This window comes from Chiloscyllium plagiosum, chromosome 7 (genome assembly GCF_004010195.1).
Source record: "Chiloscyllium plagiosum isolate BGI_BamShark_2017 chromosome 7, ASM401019v2, whole genome shotgun sequence".
Lineage (NCBI taxonomy): Eukaryota > Metazoa > Chordata > Chondrichthyes > Orectolobiformes > Hemiscylliidae > Chiloscyllium > Chiloscyllium plagiosum.
This window is the reverse complement of record NC_057716.1, coordinates 37,989,217-38,000,874: the sequence shown is the minus strand read 5'-3', so window position 1 is coordinate 38,000,874 and position 11,658 is coordinate 37,989,217. Positions and strand designations below refer to the sequence as shown.

The window sequence follows — 11,658 nt, the reverse complement described above, 5'->3', positions numbered from 1 at the left end:
CGGTGAAGAGCTTATGCTCAAAACATCGACTCTCCTGCTCCTCGGCTGCTGCCTGACTGGCTGTGCTTTTCCAGCACAACACTACGTGGCACAGTTGAAGTCAACCTTCCTGAGGTAGAACAGGTAAGTGTTTGCACTTGATGCGGATAACTGGTCCCGTCTTGGAAACTGGTTTCTGCTGAGCACAGACGAGAGCATGATTTGAGGTGGGAACTTGACTGTCAGAAAAAGCTCCCAAGAAGCAGCTCCAAAGGAATTTTGAAGTCTGGCAGCACTGAGGGACTTGCATCTCAGCAAGTGCCTTCAGCTTTGAGCCAAGGGGGAAGTGGGTGGAAGTGTGGACAAGCCCCTGATCTCTCCTCGTGATGCTCTCTTGGGTGCAAAGCTCACCACCTCTTCTTGAAAGTGGTCCCTTTGAAGACAGGTGCAGGCAGCAGCCGCTTGAGTTCCTCCTCTTCACCCCCCCCTCCATTAGCCCTCCCCACCATCACCAACGACATCTGCCAACACGGATGAGGTTGGAGACGATGTGGTTTTGCCAAGAGGCTCCTTCACCTCATCCCAACAACAGTCTACTCACTCTCACTGGATGTCATTTCTCTGCTTTGCAGAGAAGATTTACCAGGATGTTGCCTGGAATTGAGAATAGGTCGTACGAGGATAGGTTGAGAGTGCTAGGCGTTTTCTTGTTGGAACGGCGAAGGATGAGGGGTGACTTGATAGAAGTTTTTAAGATGATCAGAGGAATAGATAGAGTAGACAGTCAGAAACTTTTTCCCCGGGTGCACAGAGTGTTACAAGGGGACATAAATTTATGGTGAAGGGTGGAAGGTATAGGGGAGATGTCAGGGGTGGGTTATTTACCCAGAGAGTGGTGGGGGCATGGAATGCGCTGCCTGTGGGAGTGGTAGAGTCAGAATCTTTGGTGACCTTTAAGCGGCAATTGGATAGGTACATGGATGGTGCTTAAGCTAGGACAAATGTTTGGCACAACATCGTGGCCCGAAGGGCCTGTTCTGTGCTGTATTGTTCTATGTTCTATGTTTTTTGAAGTTAAGGTAGAATCTGCGCTGCTGGATTAGGTATGAAGTTACACCCATTCTCAATCATTTTGCAGTTGCCAATAGCTTTAATGATGGTTTTTACACGAATGTCTCCACTAATGAGGTCAGGATGTGCAAGATCATTACCCATCAATTGTTTTTTGCTGTCTCCAATTGTGTGTCAAGTTATCCTATTAGAGACATTGAACTGTGTTGGTGACTGTGACACAATATAGTGTTTGGGTGATATGATTGTAAGTATTGAACAGCTGACAATGTATACAAGTTGAATGTATTGTGTGGCCTGCAGCACTCCATAAGACAGGGGTGCAACATATAGTGTGAGTCCTGATTATTAGAGTAGCCTGGAATATGAGTGATGGGAATGTGATGTACTTAACAGTGTCTGAGGACAGTTGCGTAATTGGTAGAGTATCATTTATCATGTGGTTTAACATCATACTGAGCTTGGATTCAAGACAGAGAGAGTCAAGGAAAATGCAAAGCCAATAACTGTCTTCAGGCTTTGACTTCAAAATAACATATTTTATCATACATTAGCACTAAATATTGTCCTACAATTGAAGATATATTTGTCGCTGATCTAAGAGTTACATTAGGTAAGGGATAATCTACCTTCCTCATGTATTCATTATTATGTGCTCTCAAGACTCTCTAAACTTGTAGTCTATGGTGAAGTAGTATTGTGTCATGGTTTATCTGAGTATACTAAGCTCCACCCAAGCTCTGCTATCTATGTTTAGTGGTGCATGTTTCTGTGACAAGGTTGCTTCTGGATACTGAAGGCCTTACCAACACCCCTCCCTAGGCCGGTTTTGCCCTTCTCATCAAAATTGAGTAACAGTATCATTAGCTGCTTAGATGCCTACTTTTTACTGCATTTACTACAAATCTTTCTTTTTCCCTTCCACTCTTCCCCAAGTCTTTGACTTGATTTATCTATTTCAATAGATAGGTCAGAAATACTTGAAATGGGAATACTTTAGGTAATATTGGTGATTTTGCATTTTCTTTGCTGGGTTCAAAGATTTATTTGATTTTGCTGAAGGAATTGGTGTGAATGTAACTGTATGAGTGTATAAGAATTAAGACGTGGTTATGCTCCTGTTCCATTATGAGCAACAGATACAGTTGTTATTTTCCCTCAGAGAAAAAAAGTAATCCATCCATAGATTGTTGTTCTTCATGCAAAGAAGCTTGTTCCCTTATAGTATTAATGTTTTCAAGATTCTGTTCCAAGGCATGAATGTACATATTGGATTGGGAATGACTTGATTTGTTGCTTTGAGATGTGATGTACTTAACAGTGTCTGAGGAGAGCTGCGTACCTCAGAGTGTAGAACATTTCTGAGAAGTGACTTATTTTATTTCAATAAGCAAAATGCTGGAAATCTGAAATGGCACAGAATTGGTAGGAGAGACTAGGATCTGAGGGCATTGCCTCAGAGTAAAGGGAAGACCTTTTAGAACGGTGACAAGGAATAACTTCTTCAGCCAGAGAATGGTGAATCTATGGAATTCATTGTCACAGAAGGCAGAGGAGGCCAGGTCATTGAGTGTATTTAAGACTGAGATAGATATGTCCTTAATCAAGGGGATCAAGAATTATGGCCATAAAGCTGGAGAATGAGTTGAGAAACTTATCAGCCATGATTGAATAGTAGAGCAGACTTGGTGGCTGAATGGCCTACTTTTTCCTCCTATGTCTTATGGTCTAACGCTGAAGAAACTCAACAAGTCTGGCAGCATTGGGGAGAAGAAACAATGTTAATGGATTAAGCATGTTATGACTCTTCTTAAGAACTTCAGTTCTGATAGCTTGAATTTTTCTGGTGGAAAGAATGGTACAACTAAATTTTGTTGCAATGGACAATTGTTGATAACCACTTGAAGTTGTGAATTTGTTTTCTTGCTCTGGATGAATATTATTAGAATTTTGATCTTTAACTATACTGATTTTGTTTTGTTTAGTATTCTTAGTTGACTAAAGGCATCAGTTAATCTTTGTTGTAAAGTTTGTAGTAAAACTATTGTAAATGCTGTTTTCAATGTAAAGTTCAGTTTACCTTTAAACATGACATAGTCATAAAATGGATGAAGATGTTCCTTTTCCAAGATGACTGAAGGAATTCCCACAGATCTTTGGGTAAAGCTTTTCTAAAGTGACTTTACTGAGAGTGTTTTTTTTAATGACTATCAAAGACATCTGCTGTGACATCATTGAGGCTGATTCATTGATGCACATCACTGTGTCACAATGGTGAAACTGCTCCAGAATCCTGAAGCCCTTACTAAGCTGAGATAACATTTGAAGGTGCATTTACTGACTTTGACTTAATGTGTGAAAGCATTGAACTTTGTGTGACATTGCATCCAGGTCCTCAATGCTTGGCTTTAACCTCCAAGGCTAATTCCTTCCACTTCCTTTTCAGCTTAAGTCTGGAGGGCTTCTGGCATCTACGGATGCCAGATGTCTTTTCTCCTCATCCCCAAAGGCTACCATCGCAGCATCTGAGAAGGTTGGAGTGTGCTCTTTAATATGTTATGTTATTCTACAAATATTTACAGGTCACATTCCCTTAACTGTACCTGGTTCAACCAAAATCCACCTGCTGTAAGTGATGCAAGCTAGGTGAATGCAGCAGAAGGTAACTTTGAGCATTGCCAGAGTTGAGAGAGTGGTGCTGGAAAAGCATAACAGGTCAGGTAACATCTGAGGAGCAGGAAATGAAGGGCTTTTGCCTGGAACATCAATTCTCCAGCTCCTCGAATGCTGCCTGACCTGTTGTGCTTTTCCTGCACCACACTCTTGACTCTGATCTCCAGCATCTGCAGTCCTCACTTTCTCCTCTTTAAGACTTACTAGTCAGTCTCAAGATTGGCACAATGCTAATGCATTCAGTTAATGAACAGCACTGTTGACATTTGCTGGACAGTGAAATCACTTAAAAAGTCAGGCAGAATAAAGTTAATGTGGACAGCATGGGATTATCGAGAATTGCAAATATACACCCATTTTGGGAGTTAACCAAGTTATCCCAATTTTTACCTGTTTTCAAGGAATTTCAATGTTCTTTTTTAAAATCAAATACCATTCTAAGTCAGAACATGTAAGTGCAGCTTAGACTGAAATCCACATACAATGCACCGTCATTTACAAAACTGTGGTAGGACAATATATTTTAATATAGAGGTGTGCAAGCATTCTCAAATTAAATTATCTCTGGTTAAAATGTTCTCAAAATACGTAATAGTAAAGATAGGGATTTCTGGAACTGAGAATTTATTGTGAATACATGCTATTTCTCAAGGGCCTTGACAAGATGGATGTTGAATATAAGATCATAGGAACATGAGTAGGCCATTCAGCTCATTGAGTCTGTTCTACAATTTAAGACATTCATGACTGATTGAATACTTCAATGTTTTTTGCCTACATTAACCCCCTAATCCTTTACTTTATTGATGATCAAAGATTTATCAGTCTCTCCATTAAAATATACTCAGAAACAGAACTTTCACAGTCTTTTGGAGTGGAGTACTCCAAAAATTCATCACCTTCTAAGTAAAAAAGAATTCTGTTCATCTTGATTCAACACTGCATCCCCTTGATTTTTAAATTGTGCCCCCTCATTCTAGATCAGGGATACACCTTTCCTGCATTCACCCTGTCTAAGTTTCAATGGGATCACTTTTCAATTTTTTGAAACTCTCCAGAATACAGGCCCAGTCTGTCCAATGTCTCTTCACAGGATAGTCCCCATTCCCAAGTCTGCTGAACATTTGTTGCATTCCCTCTCTTGTAATAATATCTATCCTGAGGTAAAGAGACCTAAACTGCACTGTACTCAAGCTACAGTCTAAACAAGCTCCTATACAATTAAAGCAAGACTTTACTACTCTTGTACACATCCTCTTATGATGAAGGCTAACATTCCATTCACTTTCCTAATCGTTTGTTGCACCTGTATGTTAGCCTTCAATGAGATCACTTCTCACTCTTTGAAATTTGCGGAGTACAGCCCCAGTTTTCCCAATCCCTCATTATCCATTTGAATGTTCGCCGACAGTGCATGTCAGCCTACAGTGATTTACTGAAAAGGACACCAACAACCCTTTGGACATCCACACTTTCCAACTCTCACCATTTAAGAAATACTCTGCACAACCGTTTATCCTACCAAAGTGATAACTTCACATTTTTCCACATTATGTTCCATATTGCCATGTTCTTGCCCAATCACTAAGCCTGTCCAAATCGTCCTGAAGCCATTTTACATCTCCTCAAAATTCCTACTTAGTGTTATATCATCTGCAACTTTGGAAATATTACTTTTGGCCCTCACATCCAAACATAAATATTGTGGACAAGTCAGGGCCAGTTACTGATTCTTGTAGTACCATGCTCGTCATAGTCTGCCGAAGCAAGAAATCCCAATGTATCCCTACTCTTTTTATTCTGTCTGTTAGCATTAGCCAATCTTTAATCCATGCCAGCACATTACCTCCCATAAAATATGCTTTAATTTTGCTAACCAACCACTTCTGAAAACCCAAATCAACTACATGCCTCAACTCCCTTTTTTCAATTTACTCCAACATGTTTGCCAAACACAATTTTCCACTCACAACCCATGCTGATTATTCCCAATCAGTTCATTTCTACCAAGTATCCATTTGTCACATCCTTTATGATAGATTCTAACATTTTCTCTCCTGCTGATGTAAGGCTGGTAAGTATCTTTTTTAAACCCCCTTTCCCTTTCTCAATAGTGGGCCAACATTCAAAAGCTAAGAATCTGCAAGAATCATTCCAGATTCTATGAAGTTTGCATGTTAATGCATTGTGACTTTCTCCACAACCATCCCCTTGAACACTCTGGAATGTGGTCTTTCAGATCCTTTGGTTTTATTAATTTTCAGCCCCATTCTTCTCTCCAGTACAACATTCTTACTAATTCTAATTTCCTTCAATTACTCATTCACCCTAGTCACTTGGATCTCCAATTCTGGGAGACTTATTGCATATTACTCAGTGAAAACAGACACAAAATAATCATTCAGCTTCTCTTCCATTTCTCAATTCCCCATTATAAATTCTCTTGACTTTGCATTTAATGGACCCACATTCATCTTAATAAAATGTTTGCTTTCTACATTCCTGAAGATACGTTTGCAGCCTGTGTATTTTTTAAACAGATTGCATTTGTATTCTATTCTTCCTTTTCTTGTCAGTTCTTATACCATTAGACCATAAGATATAGGGGCAGAATTAAGGCACTCTGCTCATCAAGCCTGCTCCACCATTCAATCATGGCTGACATCTTTCTCAACTGCATTATTCTGCTTTCTCTCTCTAACCCTTGATACCCCTCCCAATGAAGAACCTATCTATCTCTGTCTTAAGTCCATTCAATGATTTGGCCTCCACAGCCTTCTGCAACAAGAGTTCCACAGATTCACCACTCTCCTCAACTCAGCTTAAAAGGATCGTCCCTTTACTCTAAGGCTGTGTCCTCGGGTCCTAGTTTCTCCTACTAGTGGAATGATCTTCTCCATGTCCACTCTATCCAGGCTGCTTAGTCCTCTGGAAGTTTCAATTAGATCCCCCGTCATCCTTCTAAACTCCATTAAGTACACATCCAGAGTCCTTAACCACTCCTCATATGATAAGCCCTTTATCCCTGGCACCATTCTTGTAAATCTCTTCTGGAAACTCTCCCATGTCAGCACAATCTTCCTCAGATAAAGGGCTCAAAACTACTCACAATGTTCCAAATAACTCCAATCAATATTTGCTGTCCTTGCTGTTTTTAAGTTCAACCTAAACAGATTCCACACATTGTATTCCAATCCAAGATCTTCCTTTACTAATGTTCTGACCTCCTCCTATATCATCAGCACAACTCCACCTCCTTTTCCTTTTGTCTGTCCTTCTTAAACCTTGCATGTTCTTGAATATTCAGTTTCCAGTCTAGGACACCATGAGCCATGTTTCTATATGTCAATTATATCTCAACTATTTACCGCCACTTGTGCCTTTAGATGATCTAGTTTGTTATGAATGCTGCAGCATTCATGTAGATGGCCCTTTAATTTGTCTTTTTGACATCACTCAGCATTTCAGGTATTTTGAATGCTTCACTTTGTTTCTCTTGTCTTCTCATTTCCCTCACAGATTTCCTACTCCCTTCCAATTTTGGTTATCTCTCTGGTTCCCATCCCACTGACAAGCTAGTTCAAACCAACCCTGTCAGCAAATCTCCCTACTTGAATATCACTCCCAGTCCTTTTAAGATGAAACCAGTAAAGCTTGGGTAGGTTCTGTCTGCCCTAGCACTGGTCCCAATGTCTCAAAAATATGATGCTCTCATATGATCCTCCTAGTTCTGCAGTCACATGTGCAATTGAGTTAATGTCCTGTTTTTAAACTCACTGATGTAATCCTGAGATTGCTGCTTTTGAAGTCCTGCTTTTTAAGTTCTATCTGGGATTCTGTCCTCAAGACCTCATGTTACTTTTTTTAGTTTTTAAGAAGCTATTCAGACTCCCTCCCTAACAGCAGTGACTCACATATCAATAAACATAGAGATTACAAATGATGTCGCTCTAGGATTTTTTTTGCCTCACTTGGTCTCTCTCAGTGCTGTGTTCACAATTCACTCACTTCTGGCTGTCCACATTTGTTTTAAATTTGCTGACCCCTCCCTTAGTCCAATGCTCAGAATGAACCCACTTGCCACTCACTACACGATTTTTAAACTAGCGGCCTATTCTCTGGATGCAGTGTTCATAATTCTTATGGGAGAGACTAGAACTAGGGACGTAATTTTAAAATAAGTGATCTCCAATTTAAGACAGTGATTAGTAGAATTATTTTCTTAGAGGTTCATGAGTCTATTCAGGATACAGTGAAAACAGGGTCATTGAATATTTTAAGGACTGAGTTAGATTCTTGTCTGACAAGGGAATCCAAGTATAAGAGGCAGATAGATGAGTTGAGGCTGAATTCAGGTCAACCATTTGAATGGTCTAGCAGGCTTATGGGGTCAAATAGTCTACTCTGCATCAAATTATTGTGTTCTTTTGGAGAATTTCTCATACTCTGTGTTGACTTTAACTACTGCTTTGAAATTGATTTTAAAATAAGTAAAGAACTGGTTTCATTTTTGAGAATAGGCCATTGATATAAATCAGAATACGAAAAAGAAACCTTGATATGAAACTCTGAACTCGTAAATATTTTTCATCAACCTGTTCAGAAATGTTATGACAGGTGATTGGTGCAAATAGGACCTGAACAATGACATTTTTGCCTACCATTAGGAGCACTACCTTTGCGCCAAAAGACCCTTAACACTGAACTCCTACATTGGCTACAATCTGAACCCCTGATTACTTTGTCATATTCACTAAACATAAAAACTAATGTGGTAAAAACAATGACTACAGATGCTGGAAACCAGATTCTGGATCAGTGGTGCTGGAAGAGCACAGCAGTTCAGTCAGAATCCGATGAGCAGCAAAATCGACGTTTCGGGCAAAAGGCACTATTCCTGATGAAGGGCTTTTGCCCGAAACGTCGATTTTGCTGCTCGTCGGATGCTGCCTGAATTGCTGTGCTCTTCCAGCACCACTGATCCAGAATAAAAACTAATGTATCAACATTTGCCTACCTGTCTGTGATAAGAATGAAATTGAATGTCTGTAGAATGCTACTGCTTGTAATCATGAGAAATTATTGCTGACATTTATGGGCAGATTGAATTGGGATTAATAAACACACCAATATGTTCATAAATAATGATCAATTCTTAGCAGTTAAAATTCGCAAGGTGATATTTTCGTTAAGCAAGAGGGATTCCACAAATACTCTTTTCCTTCAAATCTGCTGAAAGGTGATCAACCTTAAACATTATCACTTATCCTCTTCATGCATGCTGCCAGACCTGCTGAGTATTCCCAGCAAAAGTTTCTTTATTTCAGATTTCCAATGGTTGATTTTTAACACAGTAACTTTTGTTTGCTTTATTTGCTCCTTTGATTTGACATTTTTGTTTACTTGATGAATTTTGTTTATATGAAAGTCTGTTGTCTGAGCATATTAATTCAAACAATAGAACAAAATATAAATAGTCCAGGAACAAGGTGATTCGAAAAAAATCCAAGTTCCCATTACCTGAAAGCCAGAAAACTGAGACGAACCAAAACCATTTTGAGTGCTTTCAAGGAGAAAGTGAGGACTGCAGATGCTGGAGATCAGAGCTGAAAATGTGTTGCTGGAAAAGCGCAGCAGGTCAGGCAGCATCCAAGGAACAGGAGAATCGAAGTTTCGGGCATAAGCCCTTCCTGAAGACCTGCTGCGCTTTTCCAGCAACACATTTTCAGCTCTGAGTGCTTTCAAGACATGCTTCCACCTTGCTTATAACATCGATAGTTGTTCTGACAGCATTCTTGCTTGTCATTGCAATCAAATATTTCAGGCTAGTTAATAAACAAAAAAAAATCACTGAAGGTCAGAAATTAATGAAGCACAACAGTATTAAATCCACAAAATGATTCCATATACCTTGTTCCATTTCTGAAAATGAAAGAAACAGAATTGTTGTACATTTATTTGCACTTAATTCATTTCACTCGGATAAATTGTTTCATTGTTGTGTAAAGAAAGCAGAAAATTGACTGTTTATAGAACGTATATATTATGTGGCAGGGTGCATGGAACTTGACAGCAAGCGATACTTTTCCTGTCACAACGGAGTCTAATTCAGACCTTATTCACTATGTGACTGACATCACTTGTAATGAAAGCTACAGAAAGGCAGCATGGCCTGACAGATCTAGATTGTTGTAAGAGGTCATGTCATTGTATTTCTCATAGTGCAGTTAAGGCACTTGGTTCAGCTTGATGTTTTACTCTATAAATAGAAGAAATAGAGGGAAAGATGTGAGCTGAGCATGAACTGCACATTGAAATTATCCTATTGGTACAGGTACTTAATGGGAAAGTTGCTGACTGCAGGAATTCACTTTGTACACCTGACCATAAAAAAATTGACAAGCACATTCCTTGATAATCATGAATTAACTTTTAAATATTTTATTAAATTTAAGATTCCCACCTTTAAGTATCAGATTGTAGTGTTGTCAATTCATTAAAAAAATTCTAATTACAAAATTTTCTTTCTGGTTTCTTAAATTTCAATGATCAGTTCCAACTCTACTTCCTTGAACCTATTTTTATGCCAAATATACCTTTATCTGATTTAATTTATTAAAGTTTAGAAACTTGAATTCTATCCCTCATTTTTTTGACATTTTTGTTCTGGAAATAAATTTAGTTTGCTTACCAATTCGACATTAAATATGAATATTTTTCTCATCTTTGTTTTCATCCCTCTTGTCAATAGCTGTCCCTTGACTCCAGGATGACATTTACTCAGGAATGTGCTTTTCCACTGTGGCTGTCCATGTGATTGATCAGGCTGATTCTCCACCTCCAGATCATTGGACACAGAGCAAGATTTCCCACAAGATACTCAGATCCAGAGTACTGAGGAGAATTCGAAATAGGACCAGGTGTAAGCCATTCAGTCTCTTGAGTCTCTTCTGCCACTCCATAAGATCATGCTGACAAGTTCGAAGTTCAAATTTCACCTTCCCATATACTTCTGATGTTCTTTGAATCTCTTGCCTAACAAGAAACTATCCACTTTTGACTTAAAAATTTTAATGTCCCTGCTTCCATTAACTTCTAAGGCAGAAAATTTCAATGTTGCACAAACCGTCTCTGTTCAAGAGCTGACCTCCTAATTTTCAAATGTGCCCCCTGCTTGTGGACTCACCCACATCAGAAAACATCATCTATTCATGAAGAAATTATTCCTTTTATGTAGTTACCTTTCTGGGTTTGTTTTTAATATGAATTTTCTGAATCTTGACAACACTTTCTTGTGCAAGTTTTGTTTGCTTTTCTTTCTTTCTTGGTGCTGCTCTGTCTCATCATTATATTATTTGGATGTCAATCATGATGGGTTGGATGGACAATCTGTTGCCAGTCCAATCAGTAATATTGTGCTGCCATGCTTCAAGAATAGCTTCAGTATCTTTGTTGTGATTTTTTTGGTCCTTTACTGAAACACTGACAATTTGAGAGTTGAGAAAACAGGTTTCCCAGAGGATTCCACAATTCAGTGGACACAGTATCCAATCCATCATAGTTGATTTTGGCAGTATTTTGCTTAAATGTTTTAGATCTAGCTTCAAGAAGCTCACTGCACTTGTTTCAGGATCCTTCCATTTAATTCCCAGGATGAGGCAAATGCATTGCTTGCCAAATTTCTCCAGTGACCTTATGTATTATAGAACATTACAGCACAGTACAGGCTCTTTGGCCCTCAATGTTGTGCTAACCTGTGGAACCAATCTGAAGCCTATCTATCCTAAACTATTGCATTTTCATCCATAATCCTATCCAATGACCACATAAATGCCCTTAAAGTTAACGAGTCTACTACTGTTTCAGGCAGTGACTTCCACATCCCTACTACTCTGAGTGAAGATACTATCTCTGACATCTGTCCTATATCTATCG

General features: G+C 39.0%; 1 long non-coding RNA gene across 1 annotated transcript; it reads left to right on the top strand.

Moving 5' to 3' along the window:
• The first annotated feature begins 1,498 nt into the window (after window positions 1–1,498).
• Window positions 1,499–10,980, top strand: LOC122552005. Its single transcript, XR_006312253.1, has 3 exons — window positions 1,499–1,663; window positions 3,497–3,583; window positions 10,475–10,980. It is a non-coding gene; the product is annotated as an uncharacterized LOC122552005 (long non-coding RNA).
• The last annotated feature ends 678 nt before the right edge of the window (window positions 10,981–11,658 follow it).